The sequence below is a fragment of the Eptesicus fuscus genome, chromosome 1, assembly GCF_027574615.1.
Source record: "Eptesicus fuscus isolate TK198812 chromosome 1, DD_ASM_mEF_20220401, whole genome shotgun sequence".
NCBI lineage: Eukaryota > Metazoa > Chordata > Mammalia > Chiroptera > Vespertilionidae > Eptesicus > Eptesicus fuscus.
The window spans coordinates 31,856,557-31,877,115 of record NC_072473.1 but is presented as its reverse complement, the minus strand read 5'-3'; the positions used below and the strand labels follow the sequence as shown (position 1 = coordinate 31,877,115).

General features: G+C 38.9%; 1 long non-coding RNA gene and 1 pseudogene across 1 annotated transcript in view; one reads left to right on the top strand and one right to left on the bottom strand.

Annotated features, from left to right (window-relative positions):
* LOC129149123 (uncharacterized) overlaps nt 1-20,559 on the top strand; it is a 62,245-nt gene that overhangs the window by 22,674 nt on the left and 19,012 nt on the right. The window lies entirely within an intron of this gene.
* On the bottom strand, nt 2,724-3,943 carry LOC103304801 (26S proteasome regulatory subunit 10B-like; annotated as a pseudogene).

The following is a 20,559-nucleotide window of genomic DNA, read 5'->3' as shown; positions in this document are numbered from 1 at the left end:
GGACCTCTTTGGGTTGAGGTAATTAGGTGTTCTGTTTCCTTCTAGGATTTGAGGATCTAGTTATTTCCATAAATTTGAGAAGTTCTCCTCTACTACTTGTTTGAATAGACTCTCCATTCCTTTTACCCTCTTTCTTTCTGGTACACACATTATTCTTATATTGCTCTTTCTGATGACATTTGATCTTATAGAGTTCTTTCATTCTTTCTTTTAACTCTCAAATCTCTCTCTTCTTCCATCTTTGTCATTCTTGGATATCTGTATTTGATATCATTAGTTCTTTCCTCCTAATCAGCTCTATTTCCTAAGCTTGCTATTTTTTTTTTATTTCAATCTTCATCTTTTATTGAGTTCTTCAACTCCAGAATTCTATTTGGTTCTATTTTTAAGTTTCAGTCTCTTTGGTAGAGTACTCCTTTTGTTCATTAATCTACCCATCCGTGTTTTATTTTATCTCATTGAGATTTTTCAGAATTGCTGAATTGAATTTCCTGCCATTTAAATCATGTTTTTCCATATCTTTGTTTATTTCATGGACATTTTTCATTTTCTTTCTTAACTGTCTTGGTGCCTTGGTTATTAATGATATTTGATGGATTATATCTCTGTCTAGGGATTGATGGGAATGAAATTTGCTTTTTTAAAGAATGATTAGCACTTTATTTAGCATCATGATAAGAAGAGATCTTTGTTTTGTTTTCCAGTTGGTGGCGCTGAAACACAGGTTTTTCTTGTACTGCTAGGCTACTGGGATCTATGCAGGATGATGGAAAATGTCCTGTATTCCATGGGGAATTGGACATCTTCTCTGTGACCAGGTCACATCTGTCTTAGGGCACCAGCCTTTTGGGGGAATGTGGTAGGATATGGGGTTCTGAGCCCATGAAATCCCAGTGCTGTGCTCTGCAACCAGTCACTGCCCAAGATGTTGCAGGTACCCTCACTGGTTTCCGCTGTCATGGGTGGAGGTTGGGTGGACTGCAGGAGGCTGGCTCCTGCATTTGTGGCTTTTTTCTCCTCCCAGTAAGGGTAGCTGCCAGACCTCAGCTGTCAGACTGCTGTCACTGGGATTAGGCATGACATTCACCTGCCACTCAAGGGAGGAATGCTTCTTCATCTCCAGTTCTTAGTGATGCAGAGAGTGTGTTCTGCACTCATGCTCACAGCTACAGCTTCTTCTGAGACCCCTGCTAGCTCTGATAGGGTTAGAGAAAGCAAGCTCTACATGGTTGAGGGAAGGTAATCAGGCTCCATGGCTTTGTTTTCTGTCTGACAATGGTGGCTGCTAGACCACAGCTGCTGCACTTTTGTATTCTGTCTCTGCTCCAGTCGCTGGGTTCAGCTACAGTATGTGCTGACCACTCAGACAGGAATGTTGGTTCTACCTCTCTATGCCTCAGGGCTGCCTAGAGTGTACACTGCAACCTGATTCCTCCCCTCTCCCAAGACCCACAGTGAGCTTTGGGCTGTGCTTGTGGCACCCATCTCTGCTCATGTCCCCTCCTACCCTGTTCACTTTGATTCATGCCCCCCCTTCAGATGTTTCACTGCAAGGATATCTCAGACATGTTTGTGTGTTGTTGAGCAGGGAAAATCCTTTGTTGAATTATAACTTCTACCTTTTGTAACATCAAGATAAGAAACAAGGAGAACCCCTCACGCCACCATTCTTCTTTGATTTATTTAAGCTCTGCAGTAATGTTCCACTTTCTCTTTTTAATCATTTGAGTCTTATCTCTGTTTGTCTTAGTCAGTCTAGCTAAAGGCTTGGATTACAAATTTTGTTGATTTTTTTAAAGAAGTAGCTTTTGGTTTCATTGATTCTCTCTTTGTTTTTAATTCTCTATTTCATTTTTCTCTATTCTAATCTGTATTATTTCATTCTAGCTTTATATTTAACTTGCTCTTCTTTTTCTAGTTCTTTAATTGTAAAGCTAGGTTATTGATTCAGATTCTTTCTTCCTATATAACATAAGCATTAACAGCTACAAATTTCCCTCTGATCACTGTTTTTACTAGACTTCATCCCTTTTAGTATAATGTGTTTTCATCTTCTTGTATGTCAAAGGATTTTCTAATTTCCCTTGTAGTTTGTCTTTGACCCTATTAGTGTTTTAGGAGTGAATATTTAAATCACTACATAATTGTAATTTTCCAGTTTTTCTTCTGTTATTGATTTCCAGTTTCATCAGAGTTGTTCAAGTTTTCTATGGCCTTGTAAATCTTCTGCCTAATCGTTCTATCCGTTACATAATATGAGATACTGAAGTTTCCAACCAGTACTGGTATATTGTATTTTTTCATTAATTTATGTCAGTTTTTTCTTAATGTATTTTGGTAGTCTGTTATTAAGTGAATATATATTCATGATTGTAATATCTCCTCCATGGGTTGTTTATCATTTTTTATGTAGAACTGAATCAAACAGATTTTATTCAACTCTTTAGGATGAGGAAAACAAGTCATAGAAATGTACTACTATCTCAAACCATTTTCAATGTTTTATAAAATGCTTACACAACAAATATGAAAAGTTACAACACACTCATAACTTCTGCTGCAATAAATGCAACATTAACAAACATACAAATTTCTTCTGTTCCAATCTTAGAAGTACAAATACTGAGTTACTAATTTTTGTTATTCACATATATTTTTATTCATGACTTTTAATGAGATCATTGCCAATGCATACATTATTTTCCTTAACTTTATTTTTTTTACATTAAGCCAATGTCTGTCATGCAGCCATCAAAATCCTCACAGTAAATTACACAGGATTGTAGTCTAATTTTGACTCTAACTTCTTAGAATCAGCCGCTTTTCTGACTGCTTTCATGAAGTCTTCCTATACTACAAAATCATGATCAGCACAAATTGCAAACATACCTGCTTCAGTACAAACATTTCTCAGGTCTGTTCCATTAAAACCATGTGAAAGCTTCACAATTGCTTCATAATCTATTTCACCATGCTTTATAATGGGACCTGCATGGGTTTTCAATATATCTAATCTTGCTTGTTTATTTGGTAAGTCACTATGTATTTTTCTATCTAATCTTCCTGGATGAAGCAAAGCAGGATCCAGTGTATCTGGTCTGTTTGTAGCCATGATTGTTTTAACTCTATGTAGAGTATCAAATCCATCCATTTGATTTAGTAATTCCATTCAAGTTCTCTGAATCTCTCTATCAGCTGAAGTACCCTCAGAAAACCAATGACGACCAATAGCATCTATTTCATCCATAAAAATGATGGTCTCTGGCATAATTAAACATTTCTCTGATCAAACAAGCACTTTCACCAATGTACTTGTATACAATAGAACTAGATACAACCTTTAAGAAATTGCAGACTAGCTGGCTAGCAACCACCCATGCCAAGAGAGTTTTTCTGCTACCTGGAGGTCCATATAGCAAACACTCTTTGGAGGTATTATTCCTACATGCTGGAATAATTCTGGGTTTGTAAGAGGTAATTCTACCACCTCTCTTAATTCCCGAATCTGTTCTAATAGCCATCCAATCTCAGAATAGGACACATTGTCTTCATGAGACATGTTGTAAACCAATGGATCCACCTCTCTTGGCAAATACCTCATGATGGTTAGTTAGTATAATCATATCCAAAGTAACTCTTGTTCCTGGCTTCAGCTTACTTTTGTCAAGCTGTCGACGACAACCCACAACATATCTTGGTCCATTTGTAGCTTTAACAATAATTTTTCTTCAGTTTACTGCTTAAGTACTTCACCCACAATCTGCCCAACACTTTGTAGGACCTTCAGATAATTTTCAGACTTTTCATACTGCTTGGTAAATTCTCTTAGTTGTTCCCTTAACTCCTTGAGGCAGCTGTCAATCTATTTGTGCTCCAGCAGTTTCTTGTGGTAGTCCTGCAGCGCCTTATCTCTAGGGTGTGCCATGATGAGAAGCCGTTGCTCATAGGGGCTGTTTATCATTTTTAAAATGTCCCTTTTTGTCTCTAGTAAAGTGTTTTGCTTTAAAGTATTTTATAATGATATTAACATAGGTGCTCCATCTTTCTGTGTTTGCATGATATGTATTTTCCATCTTTTTCTTTCAATCCATTTGTATTTTAGATTCTAAAGTGACTCCTCTAGACAACATATAAATAAATCTTATTTTGCTATCTATACTGATGCCTAGATTTCCAATCAAATGTAATATTACTATTGTTATAGTTGGATTTATGTATACCATTATATTTTTCATTTTATATATTGGTTGTCTTTTTTTTTCTTTTATTCCTTCTTTATGGCTTTGCTTTGCTTTCAGTGATATTTTCTAATGAAGCATTTAATTTTTTTTTATCATGGTTTCCTCACTTTTTATTATTTTTAATGGTTTTTCTATGACACACCATGTTCATATTATCAAAATTTCTTTCAGATTTATGCTAAATTAATTCCAGTGAGATATATACATTTTATTTTTTTATTTATTTTTATTTATTTTTTTTCCTATTTTTTTAATTAAGATATTATATGTGTACATATCTTACCATTGCCCCCCTCACCCCACTCCCATATATGCCCTCACCCCCCACAGTTTTGCGTCCATTGGTTATGTTTATATGCATGCATACAAGTCCTTTGGTTGATCTCTTAGGTTCCCCACCTCTCCCTAACCTTCCTGCTGTAATTTCACAGACTGTTTGATGCTTTACTGCCTCTGTATCTATCTTTTTGTTCAAGTTTATAATGTTCTTTATTACCCATAAATGAGTGAGATCATGTGGTATTTTTCTTTCATTGACTGGCTTATTTCACTCAGCATAATGTCCTCCAATTCCATCCAGGTTGCTGCAAATGGTAAGAATTTCTTCTTTTTTATGGCAGCATAATATTCCATTGTGTAGATGTACCACAGTTTTCTGATCCAGTCATCTGCTGATGGGCACCTAGGCTGTTTCCAGATCTTAGCTATTGTAACTTGTGCTGCTATGAACATAGGGGTGCATATATCCTTTCTTATTGGTGTTCCCAGTTTCCTAGGATATATTCCTAGGAGTGGGATTACTGGGTCAAATGGGAGTTCCATTTTCAGTTTTTTGAGGAAACTCCATATCGTTCTCCACAGTGACTGCACCAGTGTGCATTCCCACCAGCAGTGTACGAGGGTTCCTTTTTCTCCGCATCCTCGCCAACACTTGTCGTTGGATGATTTGTTGATGATAGCCATTCTGACAGGTGTGAGATGGTACCGCATTGTTGTTTTGATTTGCATCTCTTGGATAATTAGTGACGTTGAGCATGTTTTCATGTGTCTCTTGGCTTTCCTTCTGTCTTCTTTTGAAAAGATTCTATTTAGGTCCTTTGCCCATTTTTTTATTGGATCGTTTATCTTCCTTTTATTAAGTTTTATAAGCTGCCTGTAGATGTTGGAGATTAAACCTTTATCAGTGATACCATTTGCAAATATGTTCTCCCATGCAGTGGGCTTTCTTGTTGTTTTGTTGATAGTTTCTTTTGCTGTAAAAAGCTTTTTATTTTGATATAGTCCCATTTGTTTATTTTCTCTTTAGCTTCCATTGCCCTAGGGGCAGTATCGGTGAAGAAGTTCTTTTGGCATATGTGTGAGATTTTGCTGCCTGAGGATTCCTCTAGTATTTTTATGGTTTCCCGTCTTATGTTTAAGTCCTGTATCCATTTTGAGTTTATTTTTGTGTATGGCATAAGTTGGTGATCTAGCTTCATTTTTTTGCATGTATCTGTCCAATTTTCCCAACACCATTTATTGAAGAGACTGTCTTTATTCCATTGTAAGTTCATGCCTCCTTTGTCAAATATTAATTGTGCATAGTGGTTTGGGTCAATATCTGGATTCTCTATTCTGTTCCATTGATCTATATGTCTGTTCTTGTGCCAGTACCAGGCTATTTTGAGAATAGTGGCTTTGTAATACAGCTTGAAATCTGGTATTGAGATCTCTCCTACTTTATTCTTCTTTCTCAGGATTGCTGTGGCTATTCAGGATCTTTTTTTAATTCTAGATGAATTTTTGGAGAGTTCTTTCAAGGTCTGTGAAATATGCCGTTGGTATTATAATGGGGAGTGCATTGAATCTATAGATTGCTTTGGGTAGTATGGAAATTTTAATGATGTTGATTCTACCAATCCATGAACATGGTATGTTCTTCCATCTGTTTATGTCTTCCTCTATCTCTTTTTTCAGTGTCCTGTAGATTTCCGTGTATAGGTCTTTTACCTCCTTAGTTAAGTTTATTCCTAGGTATCTTAATTTTTTTGGTGCAATGGTAAATGGGATTGCCATTTTAGTCTCTCTGTCTGTAAGTTCACTATTGGTGTATAGAAATGCCATAGATTTCTTGGCGTTAATTTTGTATCCTGCTACATTGCATAATTCATTTATTAAGTCTATTAGTTTTTTGACGGAGTTTTTCAGATTTTTTATGTACAATATCATGTCGTCTGCAAATAAAGACAGCTTTACTTGTTCTTTTCCAATTTGGATGCCTTTTATTTCTTCTTCTTGTCTAATTGCAATAGCTAATACTTCCAGTACTATGTCAAACAGGAGTGGTGAGAGTGGGCATCCCTGTCTTGTTCCTGTTCTTAGGGGAAATGTTTTTAGTTTTTGTCCATTGAGTATGATGTTTGCTGTGGGTTTATCATATATAGCTTTTATTATGTTGAGGTATGAGCCTTCTATTCCCACCTTGTTGAGAGTTTTTATCAAGAAAGGGTGTTGGATTTTGTCAAATGCTTTTTCTGCATCAATTGATATGTCTATGTGATTTTTGTATCCTGCTACATTGCATAATTCATTTATTAAGTCTATTAGTTTTTTGACGGAGTTTTTCAGATTTTTTATGTACAATATCATGTCGTCTGCAAATAAAGACAGCTTTACTTGTTCTTTTCCAATTTGGATGCCTTTTATTTCTTCTTCTTGTCTAATTGCAATAGCTAATACTTCCAGTACTATGTCAAACAGGAGTGGTGAGAGTGGGCATCCCTGTCTTGTTCCTGTTCTTAGGGGAAATGTTTTTAGTTTTTGTCCATTGAGTATGATGTTTGCTGTGGGTTTATCATATATAGCTTTTATTATGTTGAGGTATGAGCCTTCTATTCCCACCTTGTTGAGAGTTTTTATCAAGAAAGGGTGTTGGATTTTGTCAAATGCTTTTTCTGCATCAATTGATATGTCTATGTGATTTTTATCTCTCAATTTGTTTATGTGATGTATCACATTGATTGATTTGCAGATATTGTACCATCCTTGCATTCCTGGGATAAATCCTACTTGGTCATGGTGTATGATCTTTCTGATGTACTGCTGGATCCGATTTGCTAGAATTTTGTATAGGATTTTGGCATCTATGTTCATGAGGGATATTGGCCTGTAATTCTCTTTCATTGTGTTGTCTTTATCTGGTTTTGGTATTAGGGTTATGCTGGCTTCATAGAAGGAGCTTGGAAGTGTTCCTTCCTCTTGAATTTTTTGGAATAGTCTGAAGAGGATAAGTTTTAGTTCTTCCTTGAATGTTTGGTACAACTCTCCTGAGAAGCCGTCAGGCCCCGGGCTTTTGTTTCCTGGAAGCTTTTTGATGACTGCTTCAATTTCGTCCATAGTTACTGGCCTATTGAGCTGTTTAGATTCTTCCTGATTGTTTTTTGGAAGGTTATATTTTTCTAGGAATATGTCCATTTCCTCTAGGTTGTCCAGTTTGTTGGAATAGAGTTGTTCCTAGTATTTTGTAACAATCCTTTGTATCTCAGCGGGGTCTGTTGTTATATCACCTCTTTCATTTCTGATTTTGTTTATTTGGGTCCTCTCTCTTTGCTTCTTGGTGAGCCTGGCTAGAGGTCCATCAATCTTGTTTATCCTTTCAAAGAACCAGCTCTTGGTTTTGTTGATGTTTTGAATTGTTTCTTTGGTCTCTATGTCATTTATCTCTGCTCTGATCTTTGTTATTTCCTTCCTTCTGGTTACACTGGGCTTTTCTTGCTGCTCTTTTTCTAGCTCTTTGAGTTGTAGGTTTAGGTAATTTATTACCATTGTTTCTTGTTTTTTGCAATAGGCTTGTAGAGCTATGAACTTTCCTTTCAAGACTGCTTTCGCTGTGTCCCATAGATTTTGGATTGTTGTGTTTTCATTGTCATTTGTTGTCACGATGTTTTTATTTCTTCCTTGATCTCTCTGGTGACCCAGTCCTTGTTTAATAGCATGCTGTTTAGTCTCCATGTGTTTGATTTCTTTGGATTGTATTTATTGTAGTTGATTTCCAGTTTGATGCCACTGTGATCTGAGAAGATGCTTGATATAATTTCTATCTTCTTGAATTTGAAGAGACTTTGCCTGTGACCCAGCATATGGTCTTTCTTTGAAAATGACTCTTGTGCACTTGAGAAGAATGTATATTCTGTGGCTTTGGGGTGAAATGTTCTGAAGCTGTCAATTAATTCCATCTGGTCTAGTGAGTCATTTAGGATTGAAGTTTCTTTGCTGATTTTTTATTTAGAGGATTTGTCCAATGGTGATAGTGGGGTATTAAAGTCTCCTACTCTGATTGTATTGCTATTAATCTCTCCCTTGATATCCTCCAGGAGGTTTTTTTATGTATTTGGGTGCTCCTATATTGGGTGCGTATATGTTTACCAGAATTATTTCTTCTTGTTGGATTTCTCTCTTTAGTATTATGAAGTGGCCTTCTGTATCTCTTGTTATGTCATTTACTTTGAGGTCTATTTTGTCAGATATAAGTATTGCTACCCCAGCTTTTTTTTTCATTTCCATTTGCCTGAAAGATATTTTTCCATCCCTTCACTTTCAATCTGTGTGAGTCTCTTGTTCTGAGGTAGGTTTCTTGTAGACAGCATATATATGGGTCATGTTTTTTTATCCATTCAGCCACTCGATGTCTTTTGATTGGAACATTTAGTCCGTTTACATTTAAAGTTATTACTGAAAGGTATTTGTTTGTAGTCATATCTATTTTTGTGTCTGTATTCCTTCTTACATGTTTATTTCTTCTTTTTACAGTATTCCCTTTAGCATTTCTTGCATTGCTGGTTTGGTGGTGATAAACTCCCTGAGCCTTTTTTTGTCCACGAAGCTCCTGATTTCCCCTTCAATTTTGATTGATAGTCTTGCTGGATATAGTATTCTTGGATTCAGTCCTTTACTTTGCAACACTTTGTATACTTCCTTCCATTCACTTCTAGCTTGTCTTTCTGTTGAGTAATCATTTGACAATATGATGGGTGTTCCTTTGTAGGTAACTCTCTGTCTCTCTCTTGCCGCCTTTAAGATTCTCTCTTTATCATTATATTTGCCATTGAAATTATGACATGTCTTGGTGTGGGTCTTTTGGGGTTGATCCTGCTTGGGCTCTCTGTACTTGCATAACTTTTATCTTTCCCATATCCGGGAAGTTTTCTGTCATTATTTCTTCAAATAGATTTTCTAATCCCTGCTGCTCTTCTTGTCCTTCTGGCAGCCCTATTATACGCATGTTACTTTGTTTCATGTTGTCCTGAAGCTCCCTTAGGCTTTCCTCCTGCAGTATACTTTTTTTCTCCAATTGCTGTTCAGATTGAGCTTGTTTCTGTACCTGATCTTCTAACTCACTAATTCAGATCCTCTGCTTCTTGTAGCCTACTGTTGAAACTTTACATGGTGTTTTTTATTGTAGCTATATCACTTTTCATTTCTTCCTGATTCTTGCATAAGTTGTTGATTTTCTCATCCATCCGATGTATAAATTCCACGACCATTACTCTGAACTCCTTTTCGGTCATGTTGCAAGCTTCAGTTTCACTAATTTCCTTTCTTGGCGACTCCACATTTTCTTTCCTCTGTGAGTTATTTCGTTTCCCCATTCTGGCTATCACCAGAAAGCTCAAGCTTCCATTTGCGTGGACCTGGGCCGTGTGCTGTGGGGACTTCACTCCACCCGAATTTCACTGAAGTGCTCTGACACTAGAACGTGTGGCTGCCTTTGGTTGGTGGGAACCAGACTTGCCCAGGGTCAGTGTCCCCAGTGTTCCATGTGGTCTTGTGTGCACACTTAGAATCAGGGGCCCTGTCTGCACCACACTGTTGGTATGTGCCGAAAATTAGATCCTTAGCATGTGCCAGAAGTCAGAGTTTCCCTGTGTCTGCAACAAGAATCGAGTGTCAGAGTCTCTGTTGCCTTGTGCGGTTTCTCGTTGAGAATCAGCGTCCCTGTGTGTGCATGCACCAACAATTGGGATCGCTGGCTCTTAGTGTGAATGTGCTGTGAGTCAGGGATCCCAGGCAGCTGTGTCCGGCATGCCAAATTCCCTGAAGTGGAGCTGCGTCCTGTGTATGCTCTCTCTACTGAGCCAAACCGGCTAGGGCTTCGCACACTCTCAAATTCCTGAAGGTGAGCTGGCTCCGTGCACTCTCCCAGATTCCCCAAAGGGGGGCAGAGTCCATCCTGTGTGCCAAATTCCCCAAAAGGGAGCCCCTCTGTGTGCGCTCTAAGATTCCCCGAAGGGGAGCTGTGACCCGCAAGCCAAATTCCCCAAATTCCCCGAAGGTGAGCCCTCTATGCGCACTATCAGATTTCCCTGAAGGGGAGCTGCTTCTGTCCTGAGCACCAAATTCCCTAAGGGGGAGCGTGTCCCTGTGCAAAGCTCTGCAGCTTGGGCGAGGGGCGGGTCTATCAGTTACTTTAGCGCTATCGCGAGGCTGAGGGCGCTCTGCAGTTTGGGTGAGGGGCGGGTCTATCAGTTACTTTAGCGCTATCCGCGCCTGCGGGAAGGGGGATAGGCTCTTTGACTCACGGAAATCTGCCAGGAAGTCTGGATTCTTGTTGTTTGTTGGTCTGAAGCTGTGGTAGCAGTTCTCTGTCCCCAGTGGCTGCAGGGTCCTGGTTTGTGTCAGAAGCCAGGATCCGAGTCTCAGGCAGCTCTGTTTCTCAAGATGGCGTGGTCTCCATGACTGCACTAGCAGCCGAGAAGTGTCCGCTTTGTGCGCGGGACTCCACAGTCTAGGACTGCCCAGTTAGGCAGCCCCTTGGAAGACCTGCAGAATCTTACTGACCCTAGCTCATACACACACACACACACACACACACCACACACGTCTACACTCTCCTCTATGGGTTCGTCACTCACACTCTCTCTCTCTCCCTACCTTCCTGCCGGTCGCCATCTTTCAGTCCTTCTATATACATTTTATTACTATATTTTTTCTTTTACCTTTTTATGATAATGTTATACACATGACAAGTATTCATGTTAAATTCACATTAATACATTGTTATAATTATTACTTTATGTAAGTTTATTATTTTAAAAATCTGAGAGCAGAAAGGAAATCAAGAATATATTTATAACTATTATTATATTAATTTTATTATTTATCATTTTTTATTCTCTTCATTTGTTTTTCTGAAACTCACTTATCTTCTGGAGCAGCAGTCGCCAACCTTTTGGACCTCACAGACCACCAGTGGTCCGTGAACCACCGGTTGGTGACCGATGATCTGGATCAATTTCCTTAGCCCAATTCAATTTTGCTGCCACCCAACTCCTTTGTCCTGTTATTAGCAAATACGTTTCATTTTGATATGTTATAGTTCTATAATAACATTATATGCATGTTATTTTATAAAATAGATTTTAAATCAGTTAAGAAAGAAAAATGTGTATTTATGCTCCCTTTTATAATTACATATCTATGCTAATGACCTTTGTTTTTACATGTGGATTGAAGTTACAGTCTGAAGTCACTTGCTTTCTGCCTTAAAAACTTCCTTTACATTTCTTATGGGGTGAGTCTTCTAGCACCACATTCTCTTAGTTTTTGTTTATCTGAGAATGCCTTTGTTACCCCTTCATTTTTTAAATATAGCATTGATTAATATAGCATCCTTAGTTACCATTATTTTCTTTGAGCACATTAAATATGTTATCTCACTTCCTTATGGACTCCATTGTTCCTACTAAAAAGTCAGTCATTAATCTTATTGGGGTTTCCTGTCCAGGACATGTTTTCTCTTCTGGCTTTTAAAATTTCTCCTTGTCTTTGATTTTCAGAATGTGCATATATGATGTGTATATTGTGGATTTCATGGTTACCCTTCTTTTTAAAAATATATTTTTATTGATTTCACAGAGGAAGGGAGGGGAAGAGAGAGAGAGAAATATCAATGATGAGAAAGAATCATTGATCAGTTGCCTCCTGCAGGCCTGCAACTGGGGATCAAGCCTGCAACACAGGCATGTGCCCTTGACTGGAATTGAACCCAGGAACCTTAAGTCCACTGGCCGACAACTCTATCCACTGAGCCAAACCAGCTAGGGCTACCCTTCTTGTATGAGCTTCTTGTATATATGTTTTCCAGTAAATTCATTAGATTTTCAGCCATTGTTTCAGTAAAAATTTTTTCTTCCCTTTTCTCTTTCTTCTCTCCTTTTAGTACTCCCAAGTATGGTGAGCTTAATGTTGGAAGTAAATTCACATTCCTTTGAAACTTGGTCCATTTTGTTCATTATTTACTGTCTTTGTTCTTCAGATTGCATAATCCCTATTGGTCTATCTTCAAGTTTGTTAACTGTTTCTTCAGCTAGTTAAAACCTATTATTGAGCCCTTCTAGTGAATTTTTTTAATAAATCTTTATTGTTCAGATTATTATATTTCCTCTTTTTTCTCCCATAGCTCCCCTCCACCCGGTTCCAACCTCACCCTCTGCCCTTACTCCTCCCCACATCCCCCCGGCCCCAATGTCCTCATTCATAAGTGTATGATTTTTGTCCAGTCTCTTCCTGCACCCCCCACTCCCCTTTTCCCCAAGAATTGTCAGTCCACTCCCTTTCTATGCCCCTGCTTCTATTATATTCACCAGTTTATTCTGTTCATCAGATTTTTTATTCACTTAATTTTTAGATTCACTTATTGATAGATATGTATTTTTTGTTCATAATGTTTATCTTTACCTTTCTGTTCTTCTTCTTCTTAAAGAATACCTTTCAGCATTTCATATAATACTGGTTTGGCAGTGATGAATTCCTTTAGCTTTTTCTTACCTGTGAAGCTCTTTATCTGACCTTCAAATCTGAATGATAGCTTTGCTGGGTAGAGTAATCTTGGTTGTAGGTTCTTGCTATTCATCACGTTGAATATTTCTTGCCACTCCCTTCTGGCCTGCATAGTTTCTGTTGAAAAATCAGCTGACAGTTGTATGTGTACTCCCTTGTAGGTGTTTTTTCTCTTGCTGCTTTTAAGATTCTCTCTTTGTCTTTTGCTCCTGGCATTTTAATTATGATGTGTCTTGGTGTAGTCCTCTTTGGATTCCTTTTGTTTGGGTTCTCTGCACTTCATGGACTTGTAAGTCTATTTCTTTGACCAGGTAGGGGAAGTTTTCTGTCATTATTTCTTCAAATAGGTTTTCAATATTTTGCTCTCTCTTCTTCTGGCACCCCCATAGTTCCAATATTAGTATGCTTGAAGTTGTCCCAGAGGCTCCTTACACTATCTTCATATTTTTGGATTCTTTTTGCTTTTTGCTTTTCTGGTTGGGTGGTTTTTGCTTCTTCGTATTTCAAATCTTTGACCTGATTCTTGCAATCCTCTAGTCTGCTGTTGGATCTCTGTATATTATTATTTATTTCTGTCAGTGTATGCTTAATATCTAATTGGTCCTTTTTCATATCTTTGAGGGTCTCACTAAATTTATTGGCAGTTTCTAGAAAATTATTGAAAAACCTTATAACCATGGTTTTGAACTCTATATCCAGTAGTTTGCTTTCCTTCATTTCTTTCATTTGTAACCTGTTTCTTTGTCTCTGCATTTTGGCTGCTTCCCTGTGTTGATAGAATAGCTTTGTGTGCTAGGTGTCCGATAGGGCCCAGTGTCTCAGCCTCCCCAGTTACCTGAGGTAGACACTCTTGATGCACCCCTTTGTGGGCTGTGTGCACAGTCTTGTTGTAGTTAAGCCTTGATTGTTGTTGGTATCCCTGGATGGAATTGACCTCCAGGCCAATTGGCTGAGAATCAGCTGTGTCTACAATGGGAGAACCTCTGTGCTGAAGACACCCTTATGGGGCAAGACTTGCTTCAGTGGGGCTTTGGCACTCACCGAGTCTGCCCCCTGAGTATGTCCCTTATGGATCTGAGGAGTTGTAATCTGGATGGTCCCACTCTGACCACTGGATACACTGGCTCTTGGATCTCCAGGGAGGTGTTAATTTAGCCTCTGCCTGAGGCCACCCAGCAGGAGCTACAGAGAGATCTGCAGATTCCTCTTCTTTGTTTGGGGTTTGGAGGTGCCCAGATGAGGCCCAGCTGTGAAGCAATGCAAGCTGCTGTGGAGTCTTGGGCCTTCTTTTGGAAGTTCTGGAACTCTCTGACCCAGCTTCAGTTTGTTAGGTAATTTTAGATTGCAAAGGGCCAGGCCATTCATATGCAAAAACCTCTGTGCACAGCTTGGGTGGGGTGGGGTCTCAGGGAATCAACAGGGTGGAGCAAACATCTATGGCTGATCCTCAACCCTTCCCTGAGAGGCCCCCAGGTCTCAGTGTCCCTCAGTAATCACTGCAAGCACCCCTGAGAGAAAGCCACCCTCGAGTTCTGCCTGCTGCCAGACAGTCCAGTTTCTCCCCATATGAGTCTGAGTCCCCAGAGTCCTTCCAGGAACTGGAGTTCAAAGCAGTAGGGAGCTTGTATCTCCCCCCTGATTGAAAAAGACAACAGTATACTCAGTTGCCAGCCCTTTGTACCTCTGCACTTTACTTCTGCACCTCCTCTGAGTCTCAGTGTGCTTTTCTCTTCCATTCTAGTTCTCGAATTTCCACTCAGCCAGCCTTCCTGTGGTTCTGGATGATGTCCATTTTGTCTTTTAGTTGTAGTTTTGAAGTGGTTGTACAAGGCAGCAATTTCAGGTATTTACCTATGCCGCCATCTTGGTTTCTCTAGTGAATTTTTATTTTACTTATTATACTTTTAAAACCAGAACTTCCAATTTGGTCTTTATAATTTATTTCTCTTTAATCATGTTCTCTATTTAATATGATATTGTCATTATACCTTCATTTACTTCTTTAATAGTAGTTTACTTTAGTTTTTAAATACATTTATAAATGGCTACTCTGAAGTCTTTTTTTGCTAAATTAAACATCTGGTTGCTCTTAGAGATGTATTCTGTTGCCTCTTTTTCCCATGTAATTGGTTCATACATTTTTTTTGTATTTGTCAGATTTTTGCTGGAAGCTAGACCTTTTAGCTAATATAATGTAGCAACTCCAGGTACAGTTTCCAACACTCTGCTGTTATTTATATGCTTATTTGTGGCTGGCTGTATTTCAGCAATGTGTGTTTCCTTCCCCACAGTGTCAGGCCTCTGATGTTGCTTCAGGGAAGCACAGCTTTTGTTTGCCCAAAGTCACACAGTGATGACAATGGTTTTGGCAGGTCTCATTTTTTTTTTATTTTATTTTTTTCTTTTTTATTCCCTAGCCTCATCCAGCTGTTGAGCTCCACTAATTGACTGCTAATTTCTCTGTTCTTTTCAACAGTACCCTAGAGGATAAATTGTTCTACAAGACTAATCTAATCAAATTTAGCCTTCTTTGAAGGAAAGTGTTCCTATATCCCTGTTAATATTTGTCTGATTCCAAGATTGTTTCTTCCATCTGTTAATTTCCTATGTTCTCTCCTCAAAATAGCTGGCCTATGATTTAGCCTTTAACTTCTTCAAATCTACCAGTATCTTTTCAACTGCCATGTACAATTTTTACTGGTTTTGAGAGCTCTTTTAGTCTTAAACTTCCCTATGCTTTGTTGCAAATAAAGTTAGTCACAGATGAGATTAGAAACTGTTTCAAGGCATGCTTCTCCCACCAGGTAAAATCTCTAAAACAAAGCTCTGGATCTAAGATGGAGATAATAGTGTATGTCTGTCTGAATGCTTTAGGACTTAAGTGATCAGTGGAAATAGCCATAGAGCTCAGGTTTTCTTGGTTTTCTTACCTGGGCATGGAACCACTGTCTTGTGAGCTAAGACAAAGACAGTTGGGGCCTTGGTAATCTCACCAGCACCTTGGCCAAGATCGATTCTCTATTCCATGACTGGGAACTGGCAGGAAGAAGAAAGTCCTCACCTCTTGGCCACACTCTCCTGGAACTGGTAGCTGGAGTCAGGATAAGAAATGCTGGCATCCTACTCCTATTGAGAAGAAAGCCCCCAAATTGGGAGCTTGGGGGAGTAGTAGTCCTGTGTTCTTGGCTGCACTTCACTGGAATACAGTTTTCATCTTGCTGTATTGGGAGAAGGGAGAGATAGATCATTCTTATTTCAAGTGTCACAAACTCTTCCTTGACTGAGTTGTAGTCAATTGTCTTGAAAAGTTTTTATTTATTTGTCATATCGCCATAAGGCTATTTCCAAAGATTTAAAATGGTTTATGTTTTAAAAATAAGTTTCACAAGTTTCACTGGAAATGGTTCAATGGAACACCTCACCTCTGTCATTCCAGAATTCAATATCCCTTAGGATTATCCTGGAGATTGGTCATATGGGTACCCTCTGTGTAGCATATACCAAATTACCAGATTTTCAGAAAGAAAACAGCTGTTCACCATAAGCCACATTGTTTGTACAAGTAATATAGGCTTAGTGAACCACTCATATATTCTGGGAATGTTAGGAATCCTCCCCAAATTCAAGTTCCCAGATTCCAGCCAAGGGTTAACCTTGTAAGCAGGCCTTTTTAAATATCACAGTTTCAGGACTTGTATATTAACCCTTTTCTACATAGTCTACCCCATTGGTCCTTAGCTTGGGTGTCTTTATAGGAAAATTATTAGTAGAGTGGTATCGACCTGCAGTGCTAATCCCAGTTATGTATGCCCTTTATAGTTCCTTGATTTAGGTAAGACAAATCCCACTAATCAGAAACATCTATCATAGAAAGACAGATCATATCCTCCTTAAGTTTCTGTTAACCTGTTTCATCTGGCCCAAAGAATCAATTCTAGCATAATATAACTCTGCCTAATAAGTTGGAGTTAACTTGGAAAACTTGAAGAGCTGAGCCATTATAATAATAGGGTAAATATACAATAAATATAATCATGGAGAATACACATTGAACCCTTGGAAACACACCCCAAACAGGACATCGATTAGCCCAACAATACAGGTTAACAGGAACCCCACTGTGGCCTCCCTTCATGGGGCCTTCTGCCCTAGTAATTTTAGTTCAGTCCAATTCAATTCTACCTTGGATTCAGAAAGATTGCCTGAAAGCAGTCAATTCAGAACAGTTTCATTTATCCATGACATCAGCTTATCCTCCTTAGTACCTTGTATGATATTCGGAGGTGTTTTATGTGGGAAGTGCAGGAGCTAGGGCCAATCAGCACTGTCAGGAGTGATCTTAAGCTCGCCAGTCAATTTGAATTCATATAGCTCACAGCCACTTAAAAAATCAGCACAGAGCATTTTCCTTCAGAAAGAGGAAAAAGTTTTTAGGAACAGTTTTGATAAAAATTATTGGTGTCAAAAAAAGTCAAGGAGACATGTGTACTACTATTTGTAATACTTTAAACAATAAAAAAAGAGAGAGAAAAAAAAGAACAAAACTGAAAAAAATTATTGGTATCAGGGTTTGTATTATCCCCATTGTTACAAAATAAATAATATTTATATTTTGTTTTCAGTAATCCCCTACTTTTACTCAATCCTTTGTCTGGATGGGAAGCATGCAAAGGTACAAAAGCATTTTTATAGAAAAATATTTTTATACTAGAGGTCCAATGCATGAAATTAATGCAAGAGTTGGCTTCCCATCCCCCAGCTGCAGGAACCGGCTTCCCTCTGGCACCCAGGACCCGGGCTTCCCTCCGGCCGCCAGCAGGCCCCCGGGACCTGGGCTTCCCTCACAGCCCCAGATTAGTCTGGAAGGTCATCTGGAAGGACGTATGGAAGGACGTCCAGTCTAATTAGCATATTATGCTTTTATTATTATAGATAGCATAACTAGAAAAACACATCATGTTCAGGAATTAGGATAAAATTCTGAATTTTTAAACTTGGTTTACATAATCTCCCACCCTTTTTATCCTGATCATTTACTTATGTGCAGCCTAGAAAAGATCAATGATTTTCTGGGGACAGCTCCATTTCACAAGCAAATTTCCATATTAAGATAAAGGTGGAGGAAGGTGAAGGATGTAGAGACAGACTATCAGGCCATTTTTGAAAACTGCACGTAGTCTAGAAGTCAACAAGTAAACAGCAGTGAGAAAGCTTAAGAGGAAGTCCAGAATCATACCTATCAGTAGTAGGAGGAGAAATCATAACTCTGTGGTGTTCACTCAGCAAATTTACAATTTGGGCTGTAATAACAAATTAGAAATGCAGTTGGGGGGGACCCCGGCCTGCAGTGGAGAGCAGTTGGGGGGGGACCAGGCCTGCAAGGGAGGGCAGTTAGGGGTCACCAGGCCAGCAGAGGAGAGAAGTTGGGGGTGACCGGGCCTCCAGGGAAGGGCAGTTGCGGGGGGACCCAGGCCTGCATTGGAGAGCAGTTGGGGGGACCAGGCCTGCAGGAGAAGGCAGTTAGGGGTGACCAGGCCTGTAGGGGACAGCAGTTAGGGGTGACCCAGGCCTGCAGGGGACGGCAGTTAGGGGCAAACAGGCTGGCAGGGGAGCAGTTAGGCATCAATCAGGCTGGCAGGGGAGTGGTTAGGAGGTGATCAGGCTGGCAGGCAGAAGCGGTTAGGGGCAATCAGGAAGGCAGGCAGGTGAGCAGTTGGGAGCCAGCAGACCTGGATTGTGAGAGGGATGTCCGACTGCCCTCGAGGGGTCCCAGATTGGAGAGGGTGCAGGCTGGGCTGAGGGACAACCCCCCCCCCTATGCACGAATTTCGTGCAACGGGCCTCTAGTAGATGATATTATCAGAGGACAAGCTCTTTTCTGTGGACATATGTATATGACCCAAATAATTCAGCCATCATCCATGATGCTCTCATAGTTTATGGCCATGTAGAAGGGTGTCATAAATCTGAAACAGTTCCAGAATCTGAATTCTGTTCATTGTTTAAAGATACTTCACCATATTTCAGTTTAGCACAGCTAGTGGTGAAGTTAAAACAGTTTCATAGCAGAAAGTATCAGATTTCAGATTAGAGTCAAATCCAGACAATGTCTGAATTCAGGATTACAAACGAACAAACAAAAACAGTGGCTTTCTTTCAGCAGCAGCAAAGCCATGACACTGTGTAGGGCCAGATGGCTGTGTTTCAAGTCCAAGTAACAAGCAAGACTTTCCTAAGACCTTTTTATCTTGTCAGTGTTAGCATTCAAATTGATCTACTCAAAAATATGTACACTATGTCATAAAATCATCAGGCACTAAGGGTCAGACATCCAATGTAACAAATGTTCATTAGCTATTAAAACTTGATTCTTTTTTTTTTTCACTATTTTCAATTACAGTTCACATTCATTATTAGTTTCAGTGTACACTCCAGTGACTAGACATAACTTAAACCTGATAAATTCCATACCAATCTGATAGCATACATAATTATTCAAATATTATTGGCTGTATTCCCAATGCTGTACTTTTCTTCTCCGTGAGTATTCTGTAACTATCAATTTATATTTGTTAATCTATTCACCTTTTTCACCCATCCCTTCACTCCCTTCCCATCTTGTAATCATCAAACAGTTCTCTGTATCAATGAGTCTGTTTCTGTTCTGCTTTATTAATTTTGTTGGTGTTTTTTAGATTCAATTGTGGATAGATATGTATTTATTACCAGGTTATTGTTTATATTTTATATCGTTTCTTTCCTTTTCTTCTTTCTTCTTCTTCTTCTTCTTCTTCTTCTTCTTCTTCTTCTTCTTCTTCTTCTTCTTCTTCTTCTTCTTCTATCTTCTTCTCCTTCTCCTTCTCCTTCTTCTCCTTCTCCTCCTCTCCTCCTTCTCCTTCTCCTTCTCCTTCTCCTTCTTCCCCTTTAACGTTTCATGTAATACTGGGTTGGGTGTAATGAACCTCTAGTTTTTTCTTGTCTGGGAAGCCTTTTATTTCTCCTTGAATTTTAAATGATAGCTTTGCTGGGTAGAGAAGTCTTGGTTGTAGGCCCTTGTTTTTCATCACTTTGAATATTTGTTGCCAATCCCTTCTGGCCTTCAAAGTTTCTGTTGAGAAATCAGCTGATAATCTTATGGATGTTCCCTTGTAGGTAACTAACTGCTTTTCTCTTGCTACTTTTAAAATCCTCTCTTTGTCTTTAACCTTTTGCATTTTAATTGTGATATGTCTTGGTGTGGGCCTTTTAGGATTCATCTTTTAAGGGACTCTCTGCACTTCCTGGGCCTGTATGTCTATTTCCTTCACCAAGTTGGGAAAGTTTTCTGTTATCATTTATTCAAAATAGGTTTCAATTTCTTTCTCTCTTATCCTTCCAGCTTCCCCATGATGTGAATGTTGGTGTGCTTGAAGTTGTCCCAGAGGCTCCTTACAGTATCTTCATTTTTTTATTCCTTTTGCTATTCTGAGTAGGTGTTTTTTTGCTTCCTTATATTTCAAAT